Raw genomic sequence first — 16,636 nt, 5'->3', positions numbered from 1 at the left:
CAGATCTCTACGTGCTGTAGATTTTGCTGGGCATCGCGCACAGACAGACAGACAAACACTTCCTTTTTAATATTATAGATAGATAGATACACAAATGATTTACTATCTGGGAAAAAGTAGTATGGCAGTAAGGTACCCCAGGCAGCCCTAGGGGAGGTGGTAGAGAGAGGATGACATGTAAAAATTATCCTAAAGACCGATATTACTGTCGAATCTATAGATTTCCGAGTCAAAGAGATGGACTTTGACAATCTGGATGCCATTTAAGTCCGAGCTTAGTCACCATCCATGATTTGATGTGAGAAGGGGATAAAAAAGAAAATGTCCAAAATAACAGAGAGTAGTGTTGAATCTACAGTTTTCAAGTGATTGGCTACAGTCCTAGTGACAGTTGTATATCATATCTGCAATGCGACACGTAAATATTATTTACTAGCAAATGTACCCGTGCTTCGCTACGGTGTTCTACATTGTATTCGAATATCGAAGTTAATACTGTACATACAGAAATAAGATTGTTTTAAAATGGCATGTCTCTTAGCGTTATCCGAGAAACAGCATAAGGAGGTTCCCAATACGGTGCTTGTTACGGATTTGTGATGATAACGCCAGGCTCACTTACCTACTGCCATTCACAATCGAGGTGGGAAGTTTTCATTATAATTGCAGGCCCCATCGCCTACTGCGCGGTCGCAATCGATTTGGGAGTTTTCGTTACAATGGCAGGCCCCCTTTCCTACTTCCAGACATATTACAGTTTTCATTAGAATGTTTGGCAACTTTCCTACTACCAGTCGAAATTGAGTTGTGCAGTTATAATTATAATGACAGGCCCCTTTTCCTACAGCCAGCCAGCTTACTACCAGTCACACCAAGTTGGTGAGTTTCCATCAAAATAGCAGGCCACTATGCCTAATACCAGTCATATTTTAGATGGATACATTTTTTTTTATAAGGGCGGGTACCCTTGCCTACAGCCAAATACAATCGGGTAGGGGACATTTAAACAAAACTGCATGCTCCCTTGCCTTTTGCAAGTCAAATCGACAAGTGAATTATTCACTACAATGGTAGGGCTTCCTTACTAATGCCAGTTACACAGGTGTTGGAGAAGGACCCCATTCCTACTGCCAGTCAAAGTCGGTGTGGGGAGTACTGATTACAATAGCAGACGCACCCTTTCTCGACCGCTACAAGACGACATCAGTGAATATAATATATAGATCGACATACGAAAGTGTATACATGCTTAAAATATTGCAGACCTTCATTTACAGATTGACTGCTGCAAAACGGTACGTCATATCGACAAAGGATTGTACCATTAGACGTCAGATTTAGCGGTCTAAATGGCTGGTCGCATGATATCTGATTTATTCATAGGTCAGATAGAGTTAGAAACGTTGAATAGGGTAAAATTTTTGTATAATTATCTCACAATGCATTACTTTTCAGATAATTATATGACAGCTACATACATAGCATTTGGCTCACATATGGCTACTGAGTGGGCCAATTTTCGTGTAGTGTTTGATGATTCTATCTTTCTTATAAGTGATTGAAAGTATGAATTATGCATGTGAAAAGTCCAAATTTACGTAACATCGAGAAATAGACAAAAATCAAACGTAAAAAGGATACAGGTACAACAAAAAGTCATAAGACCAAGGTTGTAGATCACTCCAAATTGAACGGAGATTGGCCTTCCCTTATGTGATAGGACTTCAGAAAGATCTGCACCATCATTAAAACTGCCTCCATATTTCGATATTCTTCGGGGAAAAACGTGAAAAATTTAAAGCTCTTGGAAATGTTCTGTCCGTTACAGGCTAAAACGTATAATTTTGCCAAATTTCTGTTTTCTTGTTCGTCTGGCAGATTATGCCGCAATGTGCATTTTGGGCGATGAGGGTTAAAATTAGGACTTTCAGGAACCTAAACCAAAAAATCATGCAGATGGTTATTATTACCCCCTAAACGCGTAGCTGTACGAACATTTCGCTAAAATAGTCAACGTACAGGCACACAGTCGTTAGGATTTTACTTATATAGATAGATAAGGAATCTACTCCACGTCTATGTCTGCTGGACTTACCCTGCAAAACCGACCATTCATGATATCTCCCTTATTAATCTTTCTGTCGAATAAAACACATGAAAAATTTTTAGAAATGGATTTCCAACAAATTTGGTCGATTTCCAGTCAGGTTGGTCATGTACTGTATATATTGTGGAAGAGTAAATTCACCATTTCGGTTCCCTATAAACCGCCAGTCCATTCCAGGAACAGAAAATGTTATTGACCATTAAAATCTACCTTTGGAAAGGTGGACGCTAAATATAAAATTTGGTTCAAATATCTTCAATAGTTTTCAAGTTGTAAGAAATACGCTCAACACGCGCCCGTTCTTAAGTTAAGTCCGGTTAATGATATCTCCCTTATAAATCCTCTTACCGAAATGATGCATATGAAAAAAAAGGTTTAAAAAATAATTTCCATTAAGGCAGGTAAATTTCTATTAAGTTTGGTTGTGTATATTTTGTGGGAGTGCAAAATCACGGTTTCGGTTTCGTATAAAACCCCCAGTCATTTCAGGGATTTAGAAACAATATTTGCCCTGAAACCTATTCAAGGCCAGGTGGATTCTAAATATGAATTTTGGTGGAAATATATCCAGTAGTTTCCAAGTTATAGACAAAGAGACAAACAGACAAATATAAAAACAGACACCAAAGCTAAAAATATGCAGAAGGTCATTATTACACCTGAAACGGATAACTGTACAGAAATGTCACCAAAATAGTCAATGTACAGACACAGTCTAGAAGTGCAGACCTTTATTTCGAGAGTTACTGCTTTGAAACTCTGCGACATATCTGCAAACGGACCTCACCATCAGACGCCTCTTTCAGTGTTCTAATGGTTGGTCCTATGACATCTTCTCGTATCTCTTATATTTATGGTTTATATTGAGTTAGAATCATTGGGTGTGAAATTTTGTACAGTTTTCGCATACTACTTTATATTTGTGATACTCATGTGACAGACAAAATCATAAAATTTGGCTATCACATTGCCACTGGTCATGCCAATGTGCGTGCCGAATGTCATGATTCTATCTTTCCTATAAGTGTGCCAAATTAATGTTAACATATACGTGTGAAAGTAGAAAATTAACTTGAAATCGAGAAATACAGCTCTATTTAACGTATAAGGAATAGAAATACGATAAAAAGTCATAGGACCAAAGTTGTAGATCTCTCCAAAATGAAAGGCGATTGTGCTTTCTGATCTGTGATAAGACTTACAGATTAGCCACCAATTATCCCGAAACGAAGGTGTGCACCGTCGTTAAAATTGCATCCATATTTCGATATTTTCCGGGGCCGAAAGTTATACATTTGCATAGCTTAGAATATTTCCTCAAAGGAAAGAGTGTCAAGCTTTCGGGATTAGCACTCGAATACATACAGTGTAATTAAGGAAGAAAGTAATTCAGTAAGGAAAGTTGAAATTAATAGAAAATGGATTAAAACTGAGGACAGCCGAATGACGACAAATATGTAAATACCAAGTGAATGTATTGGAAAATCAAATGCCCCTCAATAAATTATGCTGGTGTGAGTTATGGATATAAGAAAGAGGTAACAGAGGAGAAAGTTAGGCGCAGGCATTCTTAGGTCAACAGACAAGATGACTAACGGTGTTATTACTTAAGCTATTCGAGGACGGTTATAAACTCCGACTATATTCCGTCAATATCCCGCAGAAGGAACAACCATGAATTTAAAGGTATGATGAGGAAAATGGCAATACGTTACTTTCCTGCTGGCAAGCAGTCAGAGACGTTGCCATGGTAACCTGTAGGTTCGTTGTCGGTCTGTCGGTCACTCAATGCAGAGCATGATACCCGCAGAAAATAGTAAATTTCTCCGTCATTCGAATAGTAAGGTAGATTATGAACATAACGAAAGTTGTTTATAATGAAGAGACGTTTCACATACGGTCCACGGAGTTTACGGGAGGAAATCAGTAGTATAAGAGAAAAGGGAGGAAAACCGTTCTGGTTTTCCTATAAACCCCCGTCTAATCAAAGATTTTAAAATGAAATGCATATAGAAACCTTCCTTGGGGTGAGTATACTCCAAATATGAAGTTTGAAATCTATCCAGCCGTTTTGCCGTGATGGTGGAACAGACAAACAAACAGACAAACAGACACGAAAAGTAAAAACTACCGATTCGGATAAATATCTGAAAAATTAGCCAAATTAACAAACGAAATTACAGACAGCGGACCCCTACAACTTTATTTATAAGATAAAGGTGCCTAAAGTATAAATAAAAGAAAAATCAAATAACAATTTTGTAATTTTTTTAGCGTTCACGCTCCAGGTTCGGATTTCCCCCCGGACTCAGCGAGGGATCCCACCTCTACCGCCTCAAGAGCACCGTCCTGGAGTGTGAGACATTTGGTCCGGGGTACATGTCGGGAGGACCTGTACCTCTCCCTGGCAACCTCACCACTATGCTAACAGGGTCATTGTGGGGGATGGGAAGCTTGGAATGGATATGCAAGGAAGTGGGTAGGAAGCAGCCGGGCCGTGGCCTTACTTTAGGTAGCATCCCGGCATTTGCCTGGAGGAGAAGTGGGAAACCACGGAAAACCACTTCCACTTTTCAAATTTCGTGGCAGAGCCGGGAATCGAACCCGGGCCTGCGGGGTGGCAGCTAATCACGCTAACCACTACACCACAGAGGCGGACGTTATTATTATTATTATTATTATTATTATTATTATTATTATTATTATTATTATTGAAAGGCTCTTATGATATGCAGGGAATCCCGTGGACGTCTTTTATCACCTACCTACGAGAATGAACAATAATCATTACCAATAGATTCTACATGATCTGATCTTCGAGGATAATAATTATACGTGAAAGGGGGGAAATGATGTACTTTTAGCAGGCACCAACTGTATGAGATTCTTACCCAAATACAGTACGTGATGTGCATTGTTGTTTCAGTTACCATTATAATACGTTTGTAAATGAAGTCAATAGACTTTATCTGTTGGGCGACACTCTTATCTAATGAAGTTTAGATTGTACAAAGAGAAGTAATTTGAACCGCAAGGGGGTATAGCTCAGTGGTAGAGCATTCGACTGCAGATCGAGAGGTCCCCGGTTCAAACCCGGGTGCCCCCTGAAGTTTTCAATTTTTTGTGAAAACTATAGAAATGTCGAGAAAGGTGAACTGTATCGTTCCTAGCACAATACTCTGCGAGAAAATAAATTCTACGGCACAAATACAACTCTCTGTCAGTGGGGGTATAGCTCAGTGGTAGAGCATTCGACTGCACATCGAGAGTACCCCGGTTCAAACTCGGGTGTGCCCCAAGCATTTTCACCTTCACGCGAAATCTATTGAAAGGTAGACGTAAACAGTAACATTCCCAGTATAAAATGCGAGGAGAGGAGAAAGCATTGCGCAAGTAAATTTGTCTTTCAGTAATATTTGTTCAATCCAACTTTTACTCATCACAATTAGGAGTATCCTGCGGATACCATGTTCTGCACAGTGTGAAGTATTTTACAAGGTTTCCTATTTCAACGAAAGTCAACATTTCTAGAGATGGTTGAAATTAACCCCAAAATACAATCATAGCTATAATCACTCAGTGAGAAATTAGAAAGTGCAAATTTCACCCCACGAAGTGTTCCATAAATAAAATATTTATAATAATCGAGAGAAATAAAGTCCGCCTCTGTAGTGTAGTGGTTAGTGTGCTTAGCTGGCACCCCCGGAGGCCCGGGTTCGATTCCCGGCTCAGCTACGAAATTGGAAAAGTGGTACGATAGTTGGAACGTGGTTCACTCAGCCTCGGGAGGTCAACTGAGTAGAGGTGGGTTCGATTCCAACCTTAGCCATCCTGGAAGTGGTTTTCCGTGGTTTCCCACTTCGCCTCCAGCAAATGCCGGGATGGTACATAACTTAAGGCCACGGCCGCTTCCTTCCCTCTTCCTTGTCTCTCGCTGTTCAGCATAACAGGTGAGGCTGCCTGGGCGAGGTACTGGTCACCCTCCCCAGTTGTATCCCCGACCCAGAGTCTGAGGCTCCAGGACATTGCACTTGAGGCGGTAGTGATGGGATCCCTCGCTGAGCCCGAGGGAAAATCTGACCCTGGAGGGTAAACAGTTAAAGAAGAAGAAGAGAGAAATAAATATATTTTTAAAAGTATGGTCTTTGAAATACCGTACCTTCAGTTTTTAACACTTTTTAGTACATTCTGTTCATCAGGGCGGCCTCCGCACTTACGGAAGATGTACGATTTACTTATTTATTTACTTATTTATTTATTTATGTATTTATTTATTTATTTATTTATTTATTTATTCTTAATCCATTTACCGTCCATGGTTGGTTTTTTCCCCTCGGACTCAGCGAAAATTCCCATCTCTACCGCTACAAGAGCAGTAACCCGGAGAGTGAGACTTTGGTTTGGGGATAAAACTGGCAACCGGGGGCTTTACCTTTTACAATATTGATCATCCGAGGTTAAGTGGACCCAGTTCCAGGCCCCTTACCTCTTTTCAAATTTTATACGACATCAGTACACCATTATTAGTATTTTTGGACTCAGCGAGGGACCCCACCTCTACCGCCTCAAGGGCAGTGTCCTGGAGTTCAAACTCTTGGTCGTGGGATACACCTGGGGAGAATGACCAGTAGGCTACCTCACCCAGGCGGCCTCACCTGCTATGCTGAAGAGGGGCCTTTTGGAAGGATGGGAAGATCGGATGGGATAGGCAAGGAACAGGGAAGGAAGCGGCCGTGGCCTTAAGTTAGGTACCATCCCGGCAATCGCCTGGAGGAGAAGTGGGAAACCACGGAAAACCACTCCGAGGATGGCTGAGGTGGGAATCGAACCCACCTCTAGTTAGTTGACCTCCCGAGGCTGAGTGGATCCAGTTCCAGCCCTCGTACCACTTTTCAAATTTCGTGGCAGAGCCCGGAATCGAACCCAGAGCCCCGGGGTGGCAGCTAATCACGCTAACCACTACACCACAGAGGCGGACATCAGTAGAAATAAAAATGCAAAAAAACCAACGGAGAAGAAAAAGCAGTAACGTCATGGCTGATATATAAACTTTGAAAGCGTCGTAATTTCGAGGCCTCGGTAGCGCAGTAGGCAGCGCGTAAGTCTCATAATCTTAAGGTCGTGAGTTCGATCCTCACCCGGGGCATGACTTTTTCCTCTGTAACTACTTCGTGAGTTTGAGGCCTGCTGTTGATGCCTTGGAAAGGTGTGGAACTCCAGCTGAAGAGAACACTTGGGGCGAAACTCTGATTAATTCACATCAGTAGAAATCATCATCATCATCATCATCTGTATCTGTTTACCCTCCAGGTTAGGTTTTTCCCTCGGACTTAGCGACGGATCCCACCTCTACCGCCTCAAGGGCAGTGTCCTGGAGCTTCAGACTCTTGGTCGGGGGATACAACTGGGGAGTATGACCAGTACCGCGCCCAGGCGGCCTCACCTGCTATGCTGAACAGGGACCTTGTGAAGGGATGGGAAGATTGGAAGGGATAGGCAAGGAAGAGGGAAGGAAGCGGCCGTGGCCTTAAGTTAGGTACCATCCCGGCATTCGCCTGGAGGAGAAGTGGGAAACCACGGAAAACCACTTCCAGGATGGCTGAGGTGGGAATCGAACCCAACTCTACTCAGTTGACCTCCCGAGCCTGAGTGGACCCCGTTCCAGCCCTCGTACCAGTTTTCAAATTTCGTGGCAGAGCCGGGAATCGAACCCGGAGCTCCAGGGGTGGCAGCTAATCACGCTAACCACTACACCACAGAGGCGGACATCAGTAGAAATAAAAATGCAAAAAAAACAATGGAGAAGAAAAAGCAGTAACGTCATGGCTGATATATAAACTTGGAAAGCGTCGTAATTTCGAGGCCTCGGTTGCGCAGTAGGCAGCGCGTAAGTCTCATAATCTTAAGGTCGTGAGTTCGATCCTCACCCGTGGCATGACTTTTTCCTCTGTAACTACTTCGTGAGTTTGAGGCCACTTGGTGCGAAACACTGATTATTTCACGATTGAAAAGTTCTCTAAGGTCTGCCACTGTGGTGTAGTGTGATTAGCTGCCACCCTGGGATGGTACCTAATCCTTCCACTCTTCCCATCACCTTGCAAGGCCCCTGTTCAGTATAGCAGGTGAGGCAGCCTGGGCAAGGTACTGGTCATCCTCCGCACTTGTATTCCCCGACCCAGATTCTGATGCTCCAGGACACTGTCCTTGAGGTCTGAGTCTGAGGAAAAAGTCGACCCTGGAGATAAAGAACAAGAAGTAGAAGAAGAACATAACAACAATATTCCCTCCTAGCAGCTTCGGCCTCCAGAAACTGGGGAAAATAGTCAGTATTTCTTCGAATAAAAATTACTATATTCTGAAGTCGTCAACGCCACCAAAACCTAAAATACCTCTTCAGACGTTGTAGTTTTATTTGACTGTTGATATCGTGATCACAGCCATATGATGTCCAGTTTTACGTAGAAACAACAAAGGTCTCGCATGCAATAGCTGGGATTATAAGCGTGACTGCCTTGGTGAAAGCCAGACTGCTTCTCTTAGAAAAACGACGAGTAGGATAATCGTACACTAAACGGAACGTGTCTTCTATTAACGGGAACGTCAATATGTGAATCATATCGATGCTATTAGTGCCGGTATCTAGAAAGAGATTGTGTCAATCTTGTATATTCATTTCATTTCATTTTCATGGACTAAACAACAGCGTCAACAAACTACGTACGATTTATAGAAAATCATCATCATCATCTTCATCATCATCATCATCATCTGTATCTGTTTACCCTCCAGGTTCGGTTTTTCCCTCGGACTTAGCGAGGGATCCCACCTCTACCGCCTCAAGGGCAGTGTCCTGGAGCTTCAGACTCTTGGTCGGGGGATACAACTGGGGAGTATGACCAGTACCTCGCCCAGGCGGACTCACCTGCTATGCTGAACAGGGGCCTTGTGGAGGGATGGGAAGATTGGAAGGGATAGGCAAGGAAGAGGGAAGGAAGCGGCCGTGGCCTTAAGTTAGGTACCATCCCGGCATTCGCCTGGAGGAGAAGTGGGAAACCACGGAAAACCACTTCCAGGATGGCTGAGGTGGGAATCGAACACACCTCTACTCAGTTGACCTCCCGAGGCTGAGTGGACCCCGTTCCAGGCCTCGTACCACTTTTCCAATTTCGTGGCAGAGCCGGGAATCGAACCCGGAGCTTCGGGGGTGGCAGCTAATCACGCTAACCACTACACCACAGAGGCGGACATCAGTAGAAATAAAAATGCAAAAAAACAATGGGGAAGAAAAAGCAGTAACGTCATGGCTGATATATAAACTTTGAAAGCGTCGTAATTTCGAGGCCTCGGTAGCGCAGTAGGCAGCGCGTAAGTCTCATAATCTTAAGGTCGTGAGTTCGATCCTCACCCGGAGCATGACCTTTTCCTCTGTAACTACTTCGTGAGTTTGAGGCCTGCTGTTGATGCCTTGGAATGGTGTGGAACTCCAGCTGAAGAGTACACTTGGGGCGAAACTCTGATTATTTCACATCAGTAGAAATATAAATGCAAGAAAAACAATGGGGAAGAAAAAGCAGTAACGTCATGGCTGATATATAAACTTGGAAAGCGTCGTAATTTCGAGGCCTCGGTAGCGCAGTAGGCAGCGCGTAAGTCTCATAATCTTAAGGTCGTGAGTTCGATCCTCACCCGGGGCATGACCTTTTCCTCTGTAACTACTTCGTGAGTTTGAGGCCTGGTGTTGATGCCTTGGAAAGTTGTGGAACTCCAGCTGAAGAGAACACTTGGGGCGAAACTCTGATTATTTCACGATTGAAGAGTTCTAAGGTCTGCCACTGTGGTGTAGTGTGATTAGCTGCCACCCTGGGATGGTACCTAATCCTTCCTATTTTCCCATCACCTTACAAGGCCCCTGTTCAGTATAGCAGGTGAGGCCGCCTGGGCAAGGTACTGGTCATCCTCCCCACTTGTATTCCCCGACCCAGAGTCTGAAGCTCCAGGACACTGCCCTTGAGGTCTGAGTCTGAGGAAAAAATCGACCCTGGAGATAAAGAACAAGAAGTAGAAGAAGAACATAACAACAATATTCCTTCCTAGCAGTTTCGGCCTCCAGAAACTGGGGAAAATAGTCAGTATTTCTTCGAATAAAAATTACTATTTTCTGAAGTCGTCAACGCCACCAAAACCTAAAATACCTCTTCAGACGTTGTAGTTTTATTTGACTATTGATATCGTGATCACAGCCATATGATATCCAGTTTTACGTAGAAACAACAAAGGTCAGGGTTATTTTAAAAATCTCGCATGCAACAGCCGGGATTAGAAGCGTGACTGCCTTGGTGAAAGCCAGACTGCTTCTCTTAGAAAAACGACGAGTATGATAATCGTATCTAAACGGAACGTGTCTTCTATTAACGGGAACGTTTTATGTGAATCATATCGATGCTATTAGTGCCGGTATCTAGAAAGAGATTGTGTCAATCTTGTATATTCATTTCATTTCATTTTCATGGACTAAACAACAGCGTCAACAAACTACGTACGATTTATAGAAAATCATCATCATCATCATCATCATCATCTGTTTACCCTCCAGGTTCGGTTTTTCCCTCGGACTTAGCGAGGGATCCCACCTCTACCGCCTCAAGGGCAGTGTCCTGGAGCTTCAGACTCTTGGTCGTTGGATACAACTCTGGAGTATGACCAGTACCTCGCCCAGGCGGCCTCACCTGCTATGCTGAACAGGGGCCTTGTGAAGGGATGGGAAGATTGGAAGGGATAGGCAACGAAGAGGGAAGGAAGCGGCCGTGGCCTTAAGTTAGGTACCATCCCGGCATTCGCCTGGAGGAGAAGTGGGAAACCACGGAAAACAACTTCCAGGATGGCTGAGGTGGGAATCGAACCTACCTCTACTCAGTTGACCTCCCGAGCCTGAGTGGACCCCGTTCCAGCCCTCGTACCACTTTTCAAATTTCGTGGCAGAGCCGGGAATCGAACCCGGGCCTCCGGGGGTGGCAGCTAATCACGCTAACCACTACACCACGGAGGCGGACTTTATAGAAAATAATTTACATAACAAAAATATTCTAAGGTTCGCCATGATGAATTCAGTGGGCAATCGCTACGTCGTTCCTAGCCTCGGTAGCGCAGTAGGCAGCGCGTAAGTCTCATAATCTTAAGGTCGTGAGTTCGATCCTCACCCGGGGCATAGATTTTTCTTGTCTAATTACTTCATGACAAGGGATCTACAGCTTCAGAGGTTTAGCTTATAAGGATACTAGCAAAGGTACCCGTGCTTCGCTATAGTATTCTGCATTGTATACGATTATTGAGTCCGCCTCTGTGGTGTAGTGGTTAGCGTGATTAGCTGCCACCCCCGGAGGCCCGGGTTCGATTCCCGGCTCTGCCACGAAATTTGAAAAGTGGTACGAGGGCTGGAACGGGGTCCACTCAGCCTCGGTAGGTCAACTGAGTAGAGATGGGTTCGATTCCCACCTCAGCCATCCTGGAAGTGGTTTTCCGTGGTTTCCCACTTCTCCTCCAGGCGAATGCCGGGATGGTTCCTAACTTAAGGCCACGGCCGCTTCCTTCCCTCTTCCTTGCCTATCCTTTCCAATCTTCCCATCCCTCCACAAGGCCCCTGTTCAGCATAGCAGGTGAGGCCGCCTGGGCGAGGTACTGGCCATACTCCCCAGTTGTATCTCCCGACCAAGAGTCTGATGCTCCAGGAACCTGCCCTTGAGGCGGTACAGGTGGGATCTCTCGCTAAGTCCGAGGGAAAAACCGAACCTGGAGGGTAAACATATGATGATGATGATGATACGATTATTGAAGTAAATACTGTACATGCAGTAAATAAGATTGTTTTAAAATAGCATGGAGAGGACCCCGTACGTTGTTTCCAATGTAAAGTGCTTGTTGCGGATTTGTGATGATAACGACAGCCTCACTTGCCTACTGCCATTCACAATCGAGTTGGGAAGTTTACATTATAATTGCAGGCCCCATTGCCTACTGCGCGGTCACAATCGATTTGGGGAGTTTCCGTTACAATGGCAGCCCCATTTCCTACTTCCAGACATATTACAAATTGAGGAGTTTATATTATAATGGCAGAAAACTTCCCTAAAACCAGTCAAAATTGAGTTGTGCTGTTATCATCATAATGACAGGCCCCTTTTCCAACTGCCAGCCAGATTACTGCCAGTCACACCAAGTTTATGAGTTTCCATCAAAATAGCAGGCCACTATGCCTAATACCAGTCACATTTTAGATGGGTACATCTGTTTATAACTGCGGGAACGCTTGCCTACAGCCAAACACAATCAGGTAAGGGGAGTTTTGAACAAAACTGCATGCTCCCTTGCTTTCTGCAAGTCAAATCGAGAAGTGAATTATTCATTACAATGGTAGGCCTGCCTTATTAATGCCAATTACACAGGAACTGGAGAAGGACCCCATTCCTACTGCCAGTCAAAGTCGGTGTGGGGAGTGCTGATTACAATAGCAGACACACCATTTCTCGATCGCTACCAAATCGACATCATTGAATATATATAGTTCGACATACGAAAGTATGTGCTTGTTTACAATATTGCACACCTTCATTTACAGATTAACTGCTGCTAAACGGTACATCATATCGAGAAAGGATTGTACCATAAGATGCCAGATTTAGCGGCCTAAATTGCTGGTCTTATGATATCTCATCTATTCATGGGTCAGATTGAGTTAGAAACGTGGAATAGGGTAAAATTAGTGTAAGATTATCTCACATGGCATTGCTTTCGGATAAGTAAGTGACAGCTACATACATAGTATTTTGGGTGAACCAATTTTCGTGTAGAGTTTGATGATTCTATCTTTCCTATAAGTGATGGAAGGTATGAATTATGTATGTGGAAAGTCCAAATTTACTTAACATCGAGAAATAGAGAAAACTCAAACGTAAAAGGGATAGATATACGACAAAATGTCGTAAGACCAAGGTTGTAGATCACTCCAAATTGAACGGGGATTGTGCTATCCGTTATGTGATAATACTTCCCGAAGGTCTGCACCATCATTAAAATTGCCTCCATATTTCGATATTCTTCGGGATAAAAAGGGAAAAAATTTAAAGATCTTGGAAGTTTTCCGTCCGTTACAGACTAAAGCGTATAATTTTACCAAATTTCAATATCCTTCTTCGACTGGCAGATTATGCCGCAATCTGGGTTTTCGGTGAGGAGTGTAAACATTAGGACTTTCATGAAACTAAACCAAAAAATATGCAGATGGTCATTATTACACCTGAAATGGATAACTGTACGGAAATTTCGCCAAAATTGTCAATGTACAGACACACTCTACAAGTGCAGACCTTTATTTCGATAGTTACTGATTTGAAACTGTACGACGTATCTACAAACGGACTTCACCATCAGACGCCCCTTTCAGTGCTCTACATGGTTAGTCCTATGACATCTTCTCGTATCTCCTATATTTATGGGTTAGCTTGAGTTAGAGTGAGTGAATGGGGTGAAATTTTGTACAGTTTTCACATACTACTTTATATTTTTGATACTCATGTGACAGCTACAATCATAAAATTTGGCTATAACATGGCCAATGGTCATGTCAACGTGCGTGCCGAATGTCATGATTCTACCTTTCCTATAAGTGTGCCAAATGATAACATATACGTGTAAAAGTACAAAACCAACTTGAAATCGAGAAATACAGCTGTATTTAACGTATTAGGGATGGAAATACGACGAAAAGTCATAGGACAAAAGTTGTAGATCTCTCCAAAATGAAACGCCATTTGCTTTCTGACTTGTGATACGACTTACTGATTAGCCACCAATTACCCTGAAACGAAGGTCTGCGCCGTCGTTAAAATTGCATCCATATTTCGGAATTTTCCTAGGCCAAAAGTTATACATTTGCATAGCTTGGAATATTTCCTCAAAGGAAAGAGTCCAGCATTCGGGATTAGCACTCACATACATACGTGGTAATTAAGGAAGAAAATAATAAAGTTTAGTAAGTTGAAAATGGATTATAACTGAGGATATCTCGATGACGACAAATATGTAAATACCAAGTGAATGTATTGGAAAATCAAATGCTCCTCAATAAATTATGCCGGTGTGAGTTATGGATATAAGAAAGGGGTAATCGGAGAGAAATTTAGGCACAGGAATTCTTAGCTAATCAGATAAGAAGATGAATATTTGTGTTATTACTTAAGCTATTCGAGGACGGTTATAACCTCCAATGATATTCCGCCAATATCCCCCAGAATGGCCGATTGACGACTCTCTTGCTTTCTACCCAAGGAACAACTACGAATTTAAAGGAATGATGAGGAAAATGGCAATACGTTACTTCCCTGCTGGCAAGCAGTCAGAGACAACCTGGCAACCTGTACGTTCGTTGTCGGTCTGTCGGTCACACCCGCAGACCATGATACCCGCAGAAAATTGTAAATTTCTCCGTCATTTGAATAGTAAGGTAGATTATGAATTGTTTATAATGAAGAGACGTTTCACATACAGTCCATGGAGTTTGCAGGAAATCAATAGTATAAGAGAAAATGGAGGGAAACTGTTCTGGTTTTCCTATAAATCCCCGTCTAATCAAATATTTTAAAACGATATGCATATAGAAACCTTCCTCGGGGTGAGTATACTCCAAATATCAAGTTTGGTTGAAATCTGTCCAGCCGTATTGCCGTGATGGTGGAACAAACAAACAAACAGACACGAAAAGTAAAAACCACCGATTCGGCCTTGAGTTGAACTAAAACGGATAAATATCTGAAAAATTGGCAAAACAAATTAAATTACAGACAGCGGACAAGCATGAGCATGTTGAAAAGGGCAGACTTCCACTTCGAGATTCATACCTCCTAAACGGTGCATGATATTAACAAACAGTTTGCGCCATCAGGCGCCTCATTTATCGCTCTACATGTTGGGTTCTAAACGATTTCCTCGTATCGCCCCTATTTAGTGGGTAAATTGAGTTCAAAGTTTGAATAGGGTGAAATTTGGGTGCATTTGTAACATCTTACATTATTTTTTGCCTACTTATGTATAAGCTAGAATCATGAAACTTGGTCCACATATGGCCCTTAATCGTGCCAATGTGCGAACCCAACTTGATGATCCTATCATTCATATAAGTGTGTCAAACAATGAAATATACCAGTGGCGGTGGGCTCTCAGGAGCACAGGAGCACGTGAACACCCAGTTTTATTACATATTTACGCATTCATTCTTTTCTTTCGACCTGATTTCGACAATCGATCGAAAGCATTCGACAATCGACTTATATCGAAGCTCCGTTACACCGACAGTTGTTCGTTTTGACTGACAGTGCAGCGAGCACTCTGGATAATGCGCTATTGTGCCGAAGACTATACGCATGCGCAAAGCAGATGACGTCATGGTTTTCTGCACTAATATTCCCATTAGCGAAGAGCACGGTAAGGTACGTGCCTTGTCGTCTAGAGCCACCCTCAACCCAGTGGCAGTATTACAGTTGACCACAAGGGTCCGCCACCTCCCCTATTATGGTTAGCCACAGCCTCCCAGGAGCTACTATTGCATTACATTACCGGCAGATTTCGCTAGTACTCTAATTCTGAATAGGCATTTTGGTGTCTATTCAGACTCTTTTCCAGAAAGAGAACTGAATACAGTGGCGCATATGTATCCCTGCCTAAATAAGACACAGCTGAAGACTGAACTAGAAGTACTGTATATGAGAAATGGCTTTCAGAAAGATGATGGGGCCATTTTCATGTTGCAGTTTCTGCTTGACAATGAACTAGATAGGGACACATTTCCACAAGTATGCGAATTACTCCGAATTGTTGTCACAACCCCAATTACGACAGCGGAGCCCGAGAGGTGTTTTTCTACTTTGAATACGAATTAAAACGTTTCTGAGGAACACCATGACTGGAGAACGACTGTCAGCGCTGGCTATGCTCGCTATTGAGAAGAGATTTGTCAACATCATCAGTGACTTCAATCGTAAAGTGATTGAGAAATTTGCGCGATTGAAGGACAGAAGGATTGCTTTCCTGTACAAATAATCAGCATTTACGTGAGTTGCTAATCTAAATCCTATCATTTAAATAAGCTTGATCTAGTATTGTTGGTTGTACTGCATGCTAAATTGTTTAGAGTAGTGGCTATAATTTGCAAAATGAGAATAATTACTAGGGCCCGGATTTTTAGGTTTTAAACTATTTTATTCCTTGCTAGCTAACTGCAGTATTTTAACTTATCCATTTCATTATCATTGGAGTAAATTACTCGAATCTTATAAAACCTAAAAATAACTAAATAAGACGTTAAAACCTAAAAAAACTAAATGGGCTATTCAAGACAGTATTACGTTATTTTGAAATAGAAGTACCAAATATTAATGAAATTGAATGATTTTTAAAAATAAAGATTATGCACGACTTTTTGAAGTGACTTCATGGTTTGGAACTGGAAGTGGTTTGTAAGTATAACTAGTGAGAGCGAAA

The 16,636-nt window shown here is 42.6% G+C and overlaps 5 non-coding genes across 5 annotated transcripts; all 5 read left to right on the top strand.

Moving 5' to 3' along the window:
* Positions 1-5,141: 5,141 nt before the first annotated feature.
* TRNAC-GCA (transfer RNA cysteine (anticodon GCA)) lies at positions 5,142-5,213 on the top strand. Its single transcript has one exon. It is a non-coding gene; the product is annotated as a tRNA-Cys (tRNA).
* A 1,967-nt stretch (positions 5,214-7,180) lies between these two features.
* On the top strand, positions 7,181-7,253 carry TRNAM-CAU (transfer RNA methionine (anticodon CAU)). Its single transcript has one exon. It is a non-coding gene; the product is annotated as a tRNA-Met (tRNA).
* A 2,194-nt stretch (positions 7,254-9,447) lies between these two features.
* Positions 9,448-9,520, top strand: TRNAM-CAU (transfer RNA methionine (anticodon CAU)). The gene has a single exon. It is a non-coding gene; the product is annotated as a tRNA-Met (tRNA).
* Positions 9,521-9,728: 208 nt separating this feature from the next.
* On the top strand, positions 9,729-9,801 carry TRNAM-CAU (transfer RNA methionine (anticodon CAU)). The gene has a single exon. It is a non-coding gene; the product is annotated as a tRNA-Met (tRNA).
* Positions 9,802-11,239: 1,438 nt separating this feature from the next.
* TRNAM-CAU (transfer RNA methionine (anticodon CAU)) lies at positions 11,240-11,312 on the top strand. The gene has a single exon. It is a non-coding gene; the product is annotated as a tRNA-Met (tRNA).
* The last annotated feature ends 5,324 nt before the right edge of the window (positions 11,313-16,636 follow it).

Source organism: Anabrus simplex, chromosome 1 (assembly GCF_040414725.1).
Source record: "Anabrus simplex isolate iqAnaSimp1 chromosome 1, ASM4041472v1, whole genome shotgun sequence".
NCBI classification, from domain to species: Eukaryota; Metazoa; Arthropoda; class Insecta; order Orthoptera; family Tettigoniidae; genus Anabrus; species Anabrus simplex.
Note: the sequence above shows the minus strand (reverse complement) of the source record. Positions and strands in the feature narration are given on the sequence as shown.